At 38.7% G+C, this 15,790-nt stretch overlaps 1 protein-coding gene across 4 annotated transcripts in view; it reads right to left on the bottom strand.

Annotated features, from left to right (window-relative positions):
• Positions 1–571: 571 nt before the first annotated feature.
• LOC117237734 (histone lysine demethylase PHF8-like) overlaps positions 572–15,790 on the bottom strand; it is a 30,436-nt gene continuing 15,217 nt past the window's right edge. For all 4 annotated transcript variants that reach the window (XM_033502031.1, XM_033502033.1, XM_033502032.1 and 1 more), the window contains one exon: positions 572–778. The gene's annotated coding sequence lies outside the window, so the exon portion shown is untranslated. The remainder of the gene's footprint in view (positions 779–15,790) is intronic.

Consider the following 15,790-nt stretch of genomic DNA (forward strand, 5'->3'; position numbering starts at 1 on the left):
CTTACCTCTGACACGGAGGCGGTTTCACGTAGCTTGCCTTCTCTGTGCTAGCGTAACACGGAGCAACGACGAGAAACGCGAGGAACACAGCACTCAGCAGCATATTCGTCGAACCGCAGCGCGTGCAGCTGCAAGCCATTTTTTTTCTCCACCCGGTCGACCCTTTCACACGATCCCTCTTCTTATCTCGGTCGACTGTCTCTTCCTTTTCTTTGTCTCCTCTACTTCCCTTCTTTCAACAAGTTCCTCTTTTGCTTCGAATTCGCAAGACAACGATGCGGCAGTAAGCGCGCCACTCGAACCAACTTTCTTAAATTCTTCGTTCGATCGTCTGTTTACCGCTGCAACATACCCTGTATAGTTTCGACGACCTATACACCGTCTCAGTTCGAAAGCATTCGTTTCTTCGCCCTTCCTATTTCAGTCTCTGCTCCTCCTTCTTCTTCTTAGCTCTGGTTACCACCTGTGCTCTCCGTCCGCTTCTTTCTGTCGCCTCCTTTCACCCTTTCTCTCTCTCTCTCTCTCTCCCCCCTCTCGCACGCTTAAGCTCTGCTTTTTTTTGTATTCGCTCTTTTTTTTTTTTGTTTTCGTAACGCTTTGTTCTATCGTTTCGTTTCTGATACTCGAGTTGTTTGCGAGTACGCTAGCAACGTGGAAAGGTCGAGACGCGAGACGATATTAGAGCTTTTCTTACTTTTTGGAGATCGGTTGTGGTACCGGACCTTCCGTCTGACGCAGTCTGCGGGGCGGTCTCAGCTCCAAGGCCGCATCATCCTCCCTGAAACAGAAAATTCGTGCTTCGATTAATCTTTAACACCCCCACTGTCGCGCTTGGTTTATACGATTTGCCTGTGGCACGCGACATTTCACTTCTGCCAAATATCGTACAACGATGTGAAGACCTATTAAGCATCGAATAACAGGTTCTCCACTTTACGGCGTGTGTTATCTAATTATTCGCGTTATTTAACATTTTTCAGTGAACGATACTCGTCCTACTTTAACCCATCCATTGCTTACTACGAGATATCTCGTACTTTGCGCTGTAAGTTTGGATTGATTGCGATTGGAATAAGTTTGAGTTGAGAATTATTAGAAAGGATGACAGAAAATTGTATGTAATAATATTTAGATAATAATATACAGATTTTGTGAAATTCCACGTTTCCTTTAAAAGTTAATCAACGTTACTTGTTCAGAAATGTCCATGCCGTAAAGCTCCATTTACATGAACGAAATTTCGCTTAATACCAATTTATCTGTTTATTAGCCGAGCTCTTGTCGTTTTAAAAAATTACCAAACTCCCGTCGTACGAATATGTAAATTGTAAGAAACAGAATCATAACTTCGCTTCGTGATTTTATTATTCGCACTTTTTCCGATTACAAAGGAGATAACGTTATGTACAAGAAACTGGAAATCCGAGTAACAAGCCAACTCGTTTTTCCTTGTTAACTCATTGACATGCACATTAACCGCCAGGAAATCTGAATCATTGCGGCCGTCTCTTGTTAATTGCCACAATAAGTAGACTGCTCCATTTCCCAGTATTTTGAGTAAATAAACGAAAGACCTTATAAATTTATAATCGACTGATATTCATGCAGTAATCGTGTAGTGAACTTTCTTTCTCTTCCGATAAATACAATTTAAGTATAGAAACTATCTCCTTGTTGATGCAAATTGTCCTATCGTCACTCCCTCTCTATAAATGAAACCTCACAGAGAACTAAATCATAAATAAAAAAAATATTACTCCAATTGTGAGCTATCTGAACCAAAATTTCAATGTACGAATCCACTCTTTTTTATTCGGAATAGATCGAGCCGACGAATAAAAAAATTATTTGAAAATCAAACGGAACCGAGAGGCGAGCGACGAAGCTCGACCACCCATTTGATGCAACAGTCGGAGAAATGGCCGCAACGAGGGTCGGCAGAACCAAAGAGGAAACGGAACAAATCGCGCCATTCTATTCGCGTCTTTGAATAGAAGGCGAAAGAGCTATTGGCGGTATGACCGCTTAAAAATAACGTGCCGGTTACCAATCACTGACGCCTAATCGTAAACGCGTGTTCCTTCCGCTGGTCGGTTGGACCGATGTTCAAGATTCGTCGAGTGGAAAGAAGAGCCGATTATCTCGTCAACGTGTATGCCCATCTGGATCGTCTCGCATTTTCGTTGGCTTTGCGTCAGAATCGTTCGTCAAGGTGATAAACGACGCTATCGACGAGCGCAAAATCGACCAACGATCTTGTTGGCGATACGCGCGATCGCATTAGGCCGATTAGGGAAATTTCCATGAGAAACGAACGAGCAAGGTCGAATACGCATCGCGAATCGCTTGGAGGATTTATCGCGGCGCCGTTTCACCAGCAATCTCGTTAATTGGAGGCCGTCGGTGAAACGGCGAAAGAAACCGCTGCGAAATGTTGCATAAAGAGTGGCGAGCGACAGAGTTGGCACGTGTAATCCACCACAGACAGATGATTTTATTCACCTGTGAAAATTATGTGTATTTAGTTGTCTCGTTATCTGAATTTCGACGAATCAGAAATATATGTTAGGGTTTTATCTTTCAAACAAATCGAAGATTTCATTTCTTAAGACACGACACAATCGAAAATATGCGATAGAATTCTATCTCACAATATATAATAGAGACAAGGTGTACAATCTCGATTGAAAGTTCACGACTTTGAAATAGACGGTGCAGCTGGCGAGAATGAAAAAACAGGTGGGAATTAAAAAAAAGAATGACGATCACGAGGACAATATGCCGCGAACACGTCCAAGTCATGACGATTGCAATTACTGTAATCCGAACGAAGACGGTAACGACAATGGTGGCGGTAACAGCGACAACTCGATTCGACTGCTTGAAACAGACCAACCGCCAATTCCAGCTGGAATATATCTATATAGGCTTAAATTTAAAGCAACACCCATTAAACACAAGGTATTTAGCCGCGATCGCAATAACATTCACGCGTTTACTATCACGCGGATAAAACGTGCATCGACCAACCGTTTCATTTCCACGAATAACATTTTTTTAAACCTGTCTCTCGTTCCAGCTGACTTTCTGACGCAAGTACACGTGGTCATAGTGCCGCATCTCGCCATTCCAACGACGATTTCATTGGATTCGCGATTTTCAATTCGATTCTCTAGCCAAGAGAATAGACAGAATCGCCACGAGAAATTGATCAGCCGAGTGGATCGTTTACGCGACGCGGACACGCGATATCGTAAAACTATACAATTTCGAGGGCAGAAAGGTCATCGCTGCAACGTAATACCTACGCGCCTAACGATTCCCCGATCTCTGTTACCGACACTGCTGTCGTCTGCTTCCTTCCTTACGAGGTCTCGATCGATCGTTCGATACTTACGACTCGACGATAGTTTGCTGGCAGAAACGCCAAAGTTTTGCTTTTCCGGAATCCTTGGCCGATTTACAACGATAGCTGTTGCAGATCGTTGCTTGAGTCGAGGATATAACGAAAAACAATTTTAATTGACCGCGACTTAACGAGCAATATGTAGTCACAAGTTGGGAAAGAAGGATTAGTCGAATATAAATAGGTCCGATTTCGAGGAATTTTTGGATGATGGAAGGTCGGTGGTGCTCGTGCGGGGAAGGTGCACGGTGTACGGTGCACGATGCACGCTACGCGGCAATAGGTACGGTACGCGACTAAATCGGCCGAGAAGGTACGCGGCTTCTTTATGAGCTCGTGATAGGCCGTGCGCGAGGAATGCCCGAGGAATGCGCAAGGAACGCTACAGCCGAGCCCCCGGTATCGCGGTCCCGATTGGTCCCGATCGGCCCATGTCGCACCACCATCGTCCCGCGCCTCGTCGATACCGTCACAGATTCGAATCTACTCTCTTTCCCCTCTGACAACAACTTTTCGTTACTCTCAACGATTCTAGCCACGATTCTAACCTCATCCAACCTCTTACACTCAACCATCTATGTGCTAAATTCGACCGGTCAAGGACACGACGATGGTAGCTAGAAGCTAGTAGCTACGACATTTGCCAGATGTCGTCCACATATATATCTGGAAACAATATATTTTAATCTATTCTGTTTCTAAGCGTTGTTGTATTTCAGAACGAAAGACATAATTTATGTTTATGTTCTCATCTAACTTAACATTATCGTACCCGAAAACGAAAGTCAACATTCACTTTCATATTCTAACCTAATCTAACGTTATTGTATGTGAAAATGAAACACAAAATTAATACATACGTTCTAACTTAACTTAACGTTACTGTATTTGAAAGCAAAGAAGCATAATGTATATTCATATTCTAATCTGACGTTATGATATTTGAAAACAAAAGCAAGGTTCGCTTGTTATTCGTCGAAAGTGATACAGTAATACTAGGATGTATTTGTCTCAAGGTCTGTCGGTCAAAAAAGAAAAAAGGAAGAATAAAATAGAGAAAAAAGAAAAAAGGTGGCACGTTCGTGTCGCTTTCTTTCGTGGTTTATAATTGCCAGTAAAAAAAGAAATATGGCCGTGAAAGGAACAGTCACACAAGTGAAAGCGAGTTTGAGAGAATAAGCACGAAGTACGGGAAGACTAGTGGATTGGATAGAGGTGACAAGGTGCGATAGATCTGGTTCAAGTTAAAAGTATCTGATTCGCGTGCGTGCGGCGGCCAGCGATGTTGCGCGTATCTCGTTGCTTATTATTCGCTGTTGGCAGCGAAGTGGGGACAGCAACGCGCACGTTGCTTTCGCGGCGAAAGACTCGTGCTTAAAGGAGTTGACTAAAAGAATAACGAGGAAAGCAAGGCAAAGGGAGAGAAGAGTGTCAATTGCGCGTAAAAAGTCTTCAAGTTTAATGGCGATACGCGGCGACCGAATGAACGTTGCTCTAACGACAATCATTCTATTGGCTATTTTTAGCTGGAAATAGGTCGGAGTGGAGGGCTCGCGGTTTCGAGAGGGCACAATGACGATGACGACAACTATGACAACCAGAAAGAAACGAAAAATAATCTGTAGCGCGCTCTTTAAAATTCTCGTTCGATCGAATTACAAGGCACGAGAATATGTTTGATGTGAAAAACCACAAAGTAGAAGGTCACGATACGACAATAAGTCGTATAATTGTCGATCGTTGTGTCGTGTACGAAAAGTAACGACAAATTAATTGCCATCCGTGTAATAAAACTGCTATTATTGGATAATTCACGAACGTGCGTTTTATTCAAACGTTGCGACACAGCTGCACACCTGTAGCCTGTAACGCGTAGCGAACAATCAACAATGGCCGAATATTCTTCCCTTCCTTTCCTTTCACGATTCGACCTATATGTATGACGATGAACGTGACCCAAACGATCAACGTTCACGAATATTCGTCCTTGACGAATATTTACACCGAATACATATGCTAAATAATTCGCGACGATTACGCCGCGAAAGATTAACGAATTTAAAGGTATGTCAAATAATTATTATCACTGAATTGAACATGTGTCCTTGAATGTCAACGAAAAGCAGAAAAATGCGAGATAACTTTGGTAAATATATAAAAATCAAAATTATTTTACGAATCTGCTGCAAAAATTTGCTCATTGGTAATGATTTAAACTTAAATACTAAAAAGATAATGTTGATGTTATGCTGATCAAGCCATGCGTCGATTATGCACGAACTGATTAAAAAAGAACGTGTCAACTCACGAAATAAAATTGATCACTTCTACATATTTTTCTCCTTTTCATCTAACTAACCGTAATTAACTGAATAAATTTCGTTATGCAGAATTGTTCTTTGAATCGTTCTCCCATCGATTATTTAAAAAATGTACGCGTGACACGATACGAATTACTCTACGCTTAATTCGGTTACGAGTGCTCCAAACTCTCGAAAGGTGAAAAAATCGCTAAGAACGTTGGTGCTTCCATCTTTTGAGGAGATAACGTAACGAAATGTACAAGTCGCTAACAGTGTTGATAGTAGGCAATAGCGGTAGTAGTCGATAATGCGAATACTATACATCTGTTGGTAATGTAAAACTTTCGATATACGAAACAAAAGGACACGTTTACGCAATAAAAGACGAATGTCTCAATTATGGATCAACGAGTCAAATCCAGTCAGTTCAACTGGTCTAAGCAGCAGCGTATGTTGCGCGTAACGGAATTTGTGTGGCGAGAACAGCGATTCGTTTACTTAAAATTTAAAGTGATCACGGGATACAGCGACGTGGCGTGTGCATCGGCACGTATACCGAAATGTGTGCTAGTCTATGTAACAGGTAAAGCGTGCGTCGAGTCCCGTCTCGCGTTCTATAGCGTCCAGATGAGCGAAGGCCTACGTGATATGTACATACCATGAGATGATGCAACATCGTTTCGATTTATGTATTCATCATTGTTTCTGTTTTTCGGTAAAACCAAATTAACTCGGTTAAAATCAGAGAATTCACACATTTTCTTGTATCTGTTTAGTCGATGAATAAGAATAAAAATCGCTTTATTCTTTTTAACGAACAGTGTAGAGTTTAATTCGGATTAAAATCTATTTTGAAACATTTAACGCGGAAAAATTTCGTCGTTATTGCGACTCGTTCGCCGATAACGTCTAATCACGATAATTCTGATTTACCAGGGCTGATTTGCAAGGAAGGAACAAAATAATAAAGCGCAATTGCGCCAGCCCTCGATTATTTCATTGCACGTTGACGTCAAGTTATACAGCGACCAATCATCGAGCTCGCGCATCGACGAGCCCCCAGTGAAGATCGACGAACACGCGTACAATTTCCTCACGATTTTAATGATCAAGTCTCATAGAAGCTCGATATTTGACCTTCCCTCTTTCAATGACACGCTAGTTAGTCAAATAAAATTCATTGTTTCAAGTATCTTTTTATATTATATCGTTTGCTAATCTGTTGACCGTTTCCGGATCGATCGGTAACTTTCTTTTTGAAAATCGAATTCGTGAATCCATAACTGGGACTGCGGATTCATATTTTCGATGCAAATTCATATTTTTATATATACAAATAAACAGCGATTTATATTCTATTCCTTATATATTATAAAGATGCAATATATTATATTTTTATACGTATGCGTAAATGTAAAATAAAATTAACAACGGCTTATAATATTTATTTATAAAACGAGATGTATATCACTAGAAGCATTCTTCGAACGTGCGTCTTATTTAACGATTTCACAAAGAAACTTTATATCAAATTTACGTATACTTTTACGATATTTTATATGTTTTCCTGTATTATGCATATTTTCTGTATTTCTATACATTTCGACTTCCTATAAATGTATAAGTATACGTTAGTTTACCGATAACTCGCAAAATCGTTAACTCATCTAATGAAAACAAATGTAATCAATTTGTTTTTCCAATTAAGTTTTTATCATTGTCTATAAGGAGAAAGTTGCATTTAAATAATGATGAAAAAAGACGAGAGTAAGCCGGAATTTAGGCCAGTGACAAAACGAAACGAAGATAGAGCTGCCAACTTTTACTCGAATCTCATCTTCTCGGTCGAGGTTCTCTACTACCTACGCGACTATCCGACATTCGACCCATGACGTTGCAACGTGACGTTGTTCCCGCGCTTCTTGCGTGTTTCGTGCAACATTCGAATTATTGCTGTTTCACGATTTTGAAATTTTCAAGCTTATCGCTCATTTCTCAGGATTTTACAATCTCGAAAGATCATACTAATACTGTTGCGATAAACAGCGGACTGAAAATCACACCAATATAAGTCATGATTTTGAAAATGTAGATCTAGTCGCATATTTCAACTATCAAAAGAGTCGTTCTCTTTGTTTCATAATTAATTAAATATTATAATCAGAATGCGAATGTTTATGTATTTATGAGAAATTAAAATATACAAAAATGTACAAAATAATATAACAGAACCTTTAAAATGCGTAAATTCAATCAGTAGTAGCTTATTTAATTGGGTACTGAAACTAAAACTTCATTGAACCAACTTCATATAAACTTCATATAACCGCAGTTCAACAAAAAGGCTCTCTCGTAATCTACGAAATTAAAGTCTTCTAATTTTCTAACCGGACAATCTCCGTAGTAACAGTAACTTGCCAATTTCTTGGTTTTTTTTTAACTTCTACGAAGATTTTTTCCTCGATACTATCGACTATACGAATTGAAGTTGCCGCGACTGAAATTGCATCGTCAGTTAGCACACATCTCATCGTACGAGATTGTACAAAGTCTCCTAGCGCTTCTCATTACGTCACAAGTGTTAAAATAACCTGCTCATTGGTAGTAGACGATCGAACATTCGTCACGACCATGGTATCGCTCAAATAAAACCACCATCGAAACACGCGAGAACAGTGAAACCTGCAGACACTCGATAGTATGACCTTTTGAACTTGGCATCGATACTCCAATCATCGTGATACGTATACATACTTACACATGTGTAAAAGCAATGCATGAATCGAATAGTGCAAGATTGGAATAAGAAAAGTTCGAAGATCTCCAAAAGGATTAGGACATATTTAGATTCTTTGTATAACTACGTCAAATCTTAGAGGAGAGTCGTAGTTGTTAATTAAAGATGCAAAAGGACAAATGAAAAGAAGGAAGGAGAAGGTGGAGGAATGAGAGTCGCTGAGGATCGAGCCCCTTTGGTTGAACCAATCGCGAGACGTCTCGAAACCAACGCCTACCAATTCGACCAATCGGAGATTAAGACTTCCGAAGGCACGACCGCGCGTATGTATCCGCTTTCTCTGGTCGTAGAGGGTCACAAACATCGTTGATGATTGACGGAGCAACGCGTGACCGAATTAATTTTACGATCGTTCCTATCATTTCGATTTATATTGGTACAACATAAATGCATTCTATCGCGTGATGTGTGCGCTTGCTTTGATCAATTAATTCGTCTGCTGTCATAATTGAACACGTTGAAAATGAGAAGCTGTGAATCTTTCCCATACGACAGTTCACAATACTACAATATGAAATCTAATAATACCATTAGGTCGACCCTCTAACTTACTTTGAAATCAATTCTGGCAACTTCTCAATTGTGACATTGCCATACCATTGCCATACCAACATTACTTAAGATAATATTCATTGAATCATTAAGCGGATATTGTTTGGACGGTCTCGTTAATTTCATCGCAAAAAAATTGTAATTTGTAAAAAAAAATAGCATTCCGACACGTCCCTACGTTCATCGAAAGAGTATCGCTTTTCTTTTTTTTTTTCTTGTTTTTGTTTTTTATTATCTATTCGATAAGTTGCAAGACTGCCGAAACGTTCCAATGTGATCATGTCAGTAAACATTAGCGTAAAATGCGAAATACCAAATTCAAGGCTATTTTTCCTTCTTATTTTCTGTGCAAAAGTTGTACAACATATACGAGTATGTGCGTGTTAGCACCGATTGGTCTAACAACTATAATCACGTGTAAAATGTTCTTTGTCTGAACACTTGCATGTACGTATAAAAATTCAATCTTCCGAACTACACTCAAACTTGCAAAAATTTACGTTCTATTAAAGATAAGAAAAACACATTATGTAAGACGTTCTAAAAAAAAAATTGAATTTCCGTCCAATAGGAATCGAGTTAGCGGTGGCGAACGTCAGAACACGTGTTTTTGAATGATATCGAGAAACAGTCGAAACGCGATAGATCGATAAAATTGTGTTTCTTTTGAACAGGAGGCGAACGTACCTTTGTCCATACTATCGGTGAACCAGATGGAAGAAAGAGGAAAAATTAGCACGTAACAAACCCACTCACACCCCCGGTTAACCACTCTTAAGATCGGACCAAACGAATCGCACAATCTTGAAAGCGAAAACACACGCGATACAAATAGCTATCAAGGAAATGCTACAGATATTAAACACGCAGTAGATACCGTTGATGACGAAATCAAATTAATCGATTCGTTACAGAAAAAAGTATTCACTATTCACTGTTCCGCGTTGCGTATGTGACTGACCGAGAGTATCCAAGTGAACCTCCACCGTTCAGACTCAGACGCTCTTTCGCTCTCGTCCCCTCTTTCTCCTTTCCTGTCCGTCTCCCTCTTTCAATCTCTCTCGTTTCATCCCACCCGCTCCTTCTTTCTTTGACGTTCATTCGTTTTATCGCCCTTACTGATTGTCAGTCTTTCTTCCCCCTCTCTTTTTTTACATTTGCCAAATCCTCGTTCTCTTGATAAAGAGGTAGGCATGCCCATCGTGTGTCTACAGTGTCTCAGAAAAAAGCAATCAAATTTTTTTGTCTATAAATTATAATAACAGCGTTGCGTAGATTTAAAGAGATGGCAGAGTAATGAAGTCAATATCAAAGGGAAACAAATGAAACATTATCTGGAAGAACTTTCTTTTTTTAATCTTTCCACTTACGTTCAAACTCGGTCTACACTCATGGACAACCCGGTATGAACTGGTTTGCATCGACGTGTATGTGTGCATCGTGGCGTCTAGCCAGACATCGAGTTTACGCGAGGATCAGCGAAAACAACCGAAGGCGAACCACGTGCCCACGATGCGAATCATTCACTAATTTTATCTCGACCATAAACGAGCAAAATTTTTGTTTTTATCGTTATAGATTTACTTACTAATTCGCTTAATATATTATGGGGGAAAAGTTTGTGAAATACTATCGAAATATAGTCATTTCTATCCACATACTGTACATACAGATATTTTTCCATTATGCGAACAGTAATTGCGAGAATGTAATCTATACGAATTTTTTTCTTGTGACCTCTCTCCAACTTTTTGCACGATAGATTAGACAGATTCGCCAGACAGGGAGAATACAAAGTCGTTCTCAATATCATTTAATTTTCTTTTTTTGTCGTAATAAGATAATTTTTTAAAGGCTCGCATCCCATCCATAGTTTGATCTTTGCAAATAGATTTTAAACGTACGAGGGCTACCGAATCGATACGAAAGGAACCGAAGATACCACGTGTCGTTTGAACACGTTACCACCGCGTACATTTACAACGCAAGTGCCCTCTCTTTGATCGCAATAATTGATGCTGCATAACGACACGCCGAATTAATCTGAGAGTTTTTTAAAGAATGGATTTTGTGTCGATAATTTACCTTATCTTAGTAGTTACACAAATCATACAGTAACTCATTTTAATAACTCAACTCGACGACGATAACGATCGGTCCTCTCCCGTTAGAGAAACCTGTGACTCCGAGAATCGATTCACTTAATTGCAATGTTATCTTTGAATTGGCAATAAAATAAATCGTATAAGCAGAACAACGGTATTTGTAAAATTGCACAAACATAAAAAAAAATAAAAAAAGAATAATAAATATTTACAACAATCCGCCTTTTTACGAATATTTATTTTGATTGAAAAGAACGGTTACTTGTTTTTCGATAGATGATGAAAGATATTATATACATACCGTTCGAAATAACCTCAGACTCTTTTTTGATGCGTCCTTAACCTCGACACTATTTCGTCGAAGAAAAATTCCTTGCAGAAATCGAGGTGCAATAAGCAGAATAAACATTAACTTCGAGTCACTTGAATGATTCTCATCGGTAATGTATTTCGTTCCAAGTTATTTGCACTACGTAATTTTAGATCGTAAACATGTGGCAAGAAAGTATCGCGTGCACGCTAAACATCACACTCTTCCAATACACGTGACTTTTTGCCTATGACAGTGTTGAATATCTCTTGTCAGCAAGCTAATATCGTTAGAGGTTAGGTACCAGTTCTATGCTTCACGATTATTCCTAACACGATTGTATGGATTAAATAATCGGCCGAAGGAAACAAACATGAAATAACGCACGCACGGTAATGACGTCGCGTTTAAACGAGAGAAAATTGCTATTCGAAGGATTAAAATAACGGAAACGATATGAGCACACCACGGCGAATCTTATACGGCACTGGCAACGAAGGAGCGTAACCTTCGAGAGATACGAACGCTCCGGCGTCCAATTGCTCACTGACGCACTGGCGTGAATCGGGAGAACTTTTATAGAGTTACCCCTCGTATCGATATGTTTCGCCGGTAAAAATTATGTATCTGCCGTAATCTATTATAGTGAACTCTTCTCTGATACTCCCCTCAACGTTTCGTTTTCTAGAATCTATTACTTACATACTGAGTCCATTTACACAATCATTTATTAACAAATAATATTAGTGAATTGATAAATTACAAATTATAGGTTCTAGACTTTTCCATAATTTTACGATTTTACGTGAAATGGGATATCCAGATATCTTTGACTTATAAAATTTACTTGTAAAAAATGTCGTCTGTTTTATCATCAAACTTGTTATTATGATGCAAGAGAATTTATTAGTAATAATAACTTGTAACTCCTGACTCGTAGAGTTTCATTTTAATGATATTACTTCAATTATGCAAGAAGTAACTTATAGGTATTCTTTGAGAAATTTTCTCCTTTATGTTAATTAAAATTAAATTATATATGCCAAGATTAAAGAAAGCAGTACAAAAGCTTATTCCATTTATACACAAAATTTGTGGCAATTTGTAGTGGTATATAGGTTATATTTTATTAAATTATATCATTTAGCGTAATTAGCGAGAAATCATTTCAAGTCGCCTCCTGTCCCTATAACGCAACAAATCAAAAACATTCAACAATAATAATTTCAATTAACCTCGGATCTCCTAATTGTCATTGTTCAATTGATTTCGTCTGGTGGGCCGAGAAGAATAAATTGGCACATAAAGAATAGTAGACTTAAACGACAGATTTTTAACGTCAGTGATTCTGCGTGACCGTGTGGTCGGCTGATTTTCCTAATGTCACGCGATTACGATTTCGTCACGTGATCTAAATTCGCGCGCATCAAGTAGCCTGCTTTATCGATACATTCGATTTGGCTTGCTTATATGTCATTTCATCTTCCATTAACGATCCAGTGAATAATAACAAAATAATATCGAGTGTTTAACGACGAATGAACGGAATTATTTTCCAACGTTAGATACAATTCGAATGTATGTAAAAGTTGATGGAGAAGGTAATCGTGTCGCGAGTCAAAGCGAGCCGTGATGATAGCCGTTGCACAGTTGTACAGCAAGTGATTCAAAGTCACTCTATAACTGTTCGTATTTATATTTTTCTGGTAAAGTCATCGAGTCTACACGTGCTTGAAATTATCGTGAATGTTTGTAGCAATGTTTTTAGCGGCCGACATGAAATTTTTCCACGATTAAACGATTCGATCAATTGGTCAGGTCAATAAGAGTGGAGGATTACTCGGGTCTCCAAGTACGTTGACACAATGTCCAGAGTTCTTTGCGCATATGTGTTTGTGCGTGTATGCGTGACCATATACATATGTATACCCGTATACGTAATACATACTGAAATGTGATTTACTAGCTCTGGCGTTCAATTAATTTGAATGCTGTAATAAGGCACTTACGTGCATTGAACCTTGGACTACGAGATAAAGTTATTCTCGTAAGTCCACTATCCATCAGCCTTTGGGTAATTAATTTGCCTTGAGGAGTCTGATTGGACGAAATGTATAGAGAATGTATCGGCTCCGGGGGAACGATAAATAGGGAGAAAAAAAAATTACTGAAACGCAAACAAATCTTTGAATATTCGAATTATATAAAACCCGTGAGAACCCAGACACGGAAGATTATCTCGGTCGTTAAATGTTTAACCGTTTTATCTTTGTAGTGAGAAAAGAGAAGAGAGGGGGGTACGATCACACGAATCGAACGGGAGATTAGGTTGGTTCGATAAAATGCGCAACTAACAAATTTGCACACCTATCAATTACGATTTGTCTTCACAGGCGACTTACCGGGTACCGAGTTGATATCGATCGAGTTTATCACCAATTGATCCACGATGACGACGCAGTTGGTAGCCTTGATGGGTGCGCTGCCCGCTGCAACTCAGGCAACGGCGAGCTCCTTGCCAAACAACCAGCATCACTAGACAATCAAACGAACGACCCTCAGCTTCTTTATCTCAACTTTCCAATCAACTTTGCGCTACACATATAAAATATGCGTACACGTACGCAAGCGCGGTAATGCGAAAAGATAGCAGCTCGGAATCGGAAGATCGTATTACGAAATGAGAAATAATATATCATTTCTTTTTTTTGTTTCTATAGATTAAATTATGCAGTGGCATATTAAATCAAAGTATTTCATACGCTGAACAATTATCAAGCAATTTGTGGTTCCATTCGAATTAATTGGACAAACTCCAACGTAACCTTGTATTAAAATGTTCCATTATTCGATATTTATTCGAGATATTGGTTTTTACCGTGTGGAAAAATTTCTTTGGAAATTTTATTACACAACTTTCTCATTTTTCGTACAATTTCATGTTGATTTGCAATTTTACTGATTAGATATGCTGCCATCGACATTCAAAATTATAGCGCGAATTTTAAATTGAAGTTTAATATTCACATTATTTCGCTATTCAGTTCTTAATGGGTTAAATAACGTATTACACATCATAATGTACTTTTCCTACTACGTGCAGTCGTTAAACCTTACGTGGCCCCATACATAGCGATTTTTATATACTGTTAGATGATACTCTTTCCGTTTTCCGGCGTTTTCGGAAAGTCTAACTATTGTATTCAGTTCGTCATTTAAAACTGGAAAAGTCAGCGACCAGATCGTGAGACTCAAGCTCAAGGGCCTCTGTTCCATAAAGTATCCCCTTCCCGATCAACTGAACTTTCACTTAAGACCTAAAACAACAATTCCCACTCTCACAATAGATTTTTCCACCGAGTTACCGTGACCGCTGCCAACCACCGTGAGATCGTTTCCGAATCCGCATATTCGAAATTCGTTCAAGTCTTTACTCGTGTCCATCTCCTAACCAATAATTGTTTTCTCCTCTGCTGAATATATCCTTAGAATTTGTAATCGATACTCTAAAACAATTATCCAATTATTTCTTATCATTTCTTAATTTTATCATTAGTTATTCACACAAATTCTTGCTCGCGCAATTATTATCCATGTTGCAACATGGTTTGCCCGAATCTATAAGAAACAACATATGTATTGTCGTCTCAGTTCATTTAGGTTCAAGTTTGTTGAATCACAATCATAGCTATTACCGTAAACGATATAACGCAATGGTTTTTTCTCCATCGCCGATAAGAAATGCGAAGATACGCGAAATATATGTTATGTGGCGTTTGTATGATGCTAGGAACGCATTGTTGTTACTAACAATACATTTTCACTAAGATACAATAAGCACCGAAGCGAAATTTTTGATAAACTTTACAAGCGACAAGTTACATGACTATTCCATCAGCTAATGTGTAACAAAGAAATCTATAACTGAAGCTACAACTCGTAACTTGTCAATCTATTATTATCGAAATTATTAGTCGATAAATTATTGTACGATAGGTTCCTGATGAGATCAGGTAAATAGAGTTCTATTGCATACATAACAGGTTTACGTATTTAAGTTCTACTTGTGAGCTGTTCGCGAGCTCCAGGGAGAGACAGTGAGATTATAATACCTTTAATGCAACGTTGTATAAACAAGTAAAATAATACAATTAATAAATAATTGTCGAATAGTCATACTTGCTTAGGACAGAATTAAGAAAATTCATCAATTATCGATATACGTATCACGTAGGTTGTAAGATTCTTAAATAAAACGTACATGTAAATGTAAACGAAGATGTAATCGCGAGTGACCGACAGCCGAAAGTCATGAAT

The sequence above is a fragment of the Bombus vosnesenskii genome, unplaced genomic scaffold (assembly GCF_011952255.1).
Source record: "Bombus vosnesenskii isolate JDL3184/JDL3185 unplaced genomic scaffold, Bvos_JDL3184-5_v1.1 scf7180000013398, whole genome shotgun sequence".
Taxonomy (NCBI): domain Eukaryota; kingdom Metazoa; phylum Arthropoda; class Insecta; order Hymenoptera; family Apidae; genus Bombus; species Bombus vosnesenskii.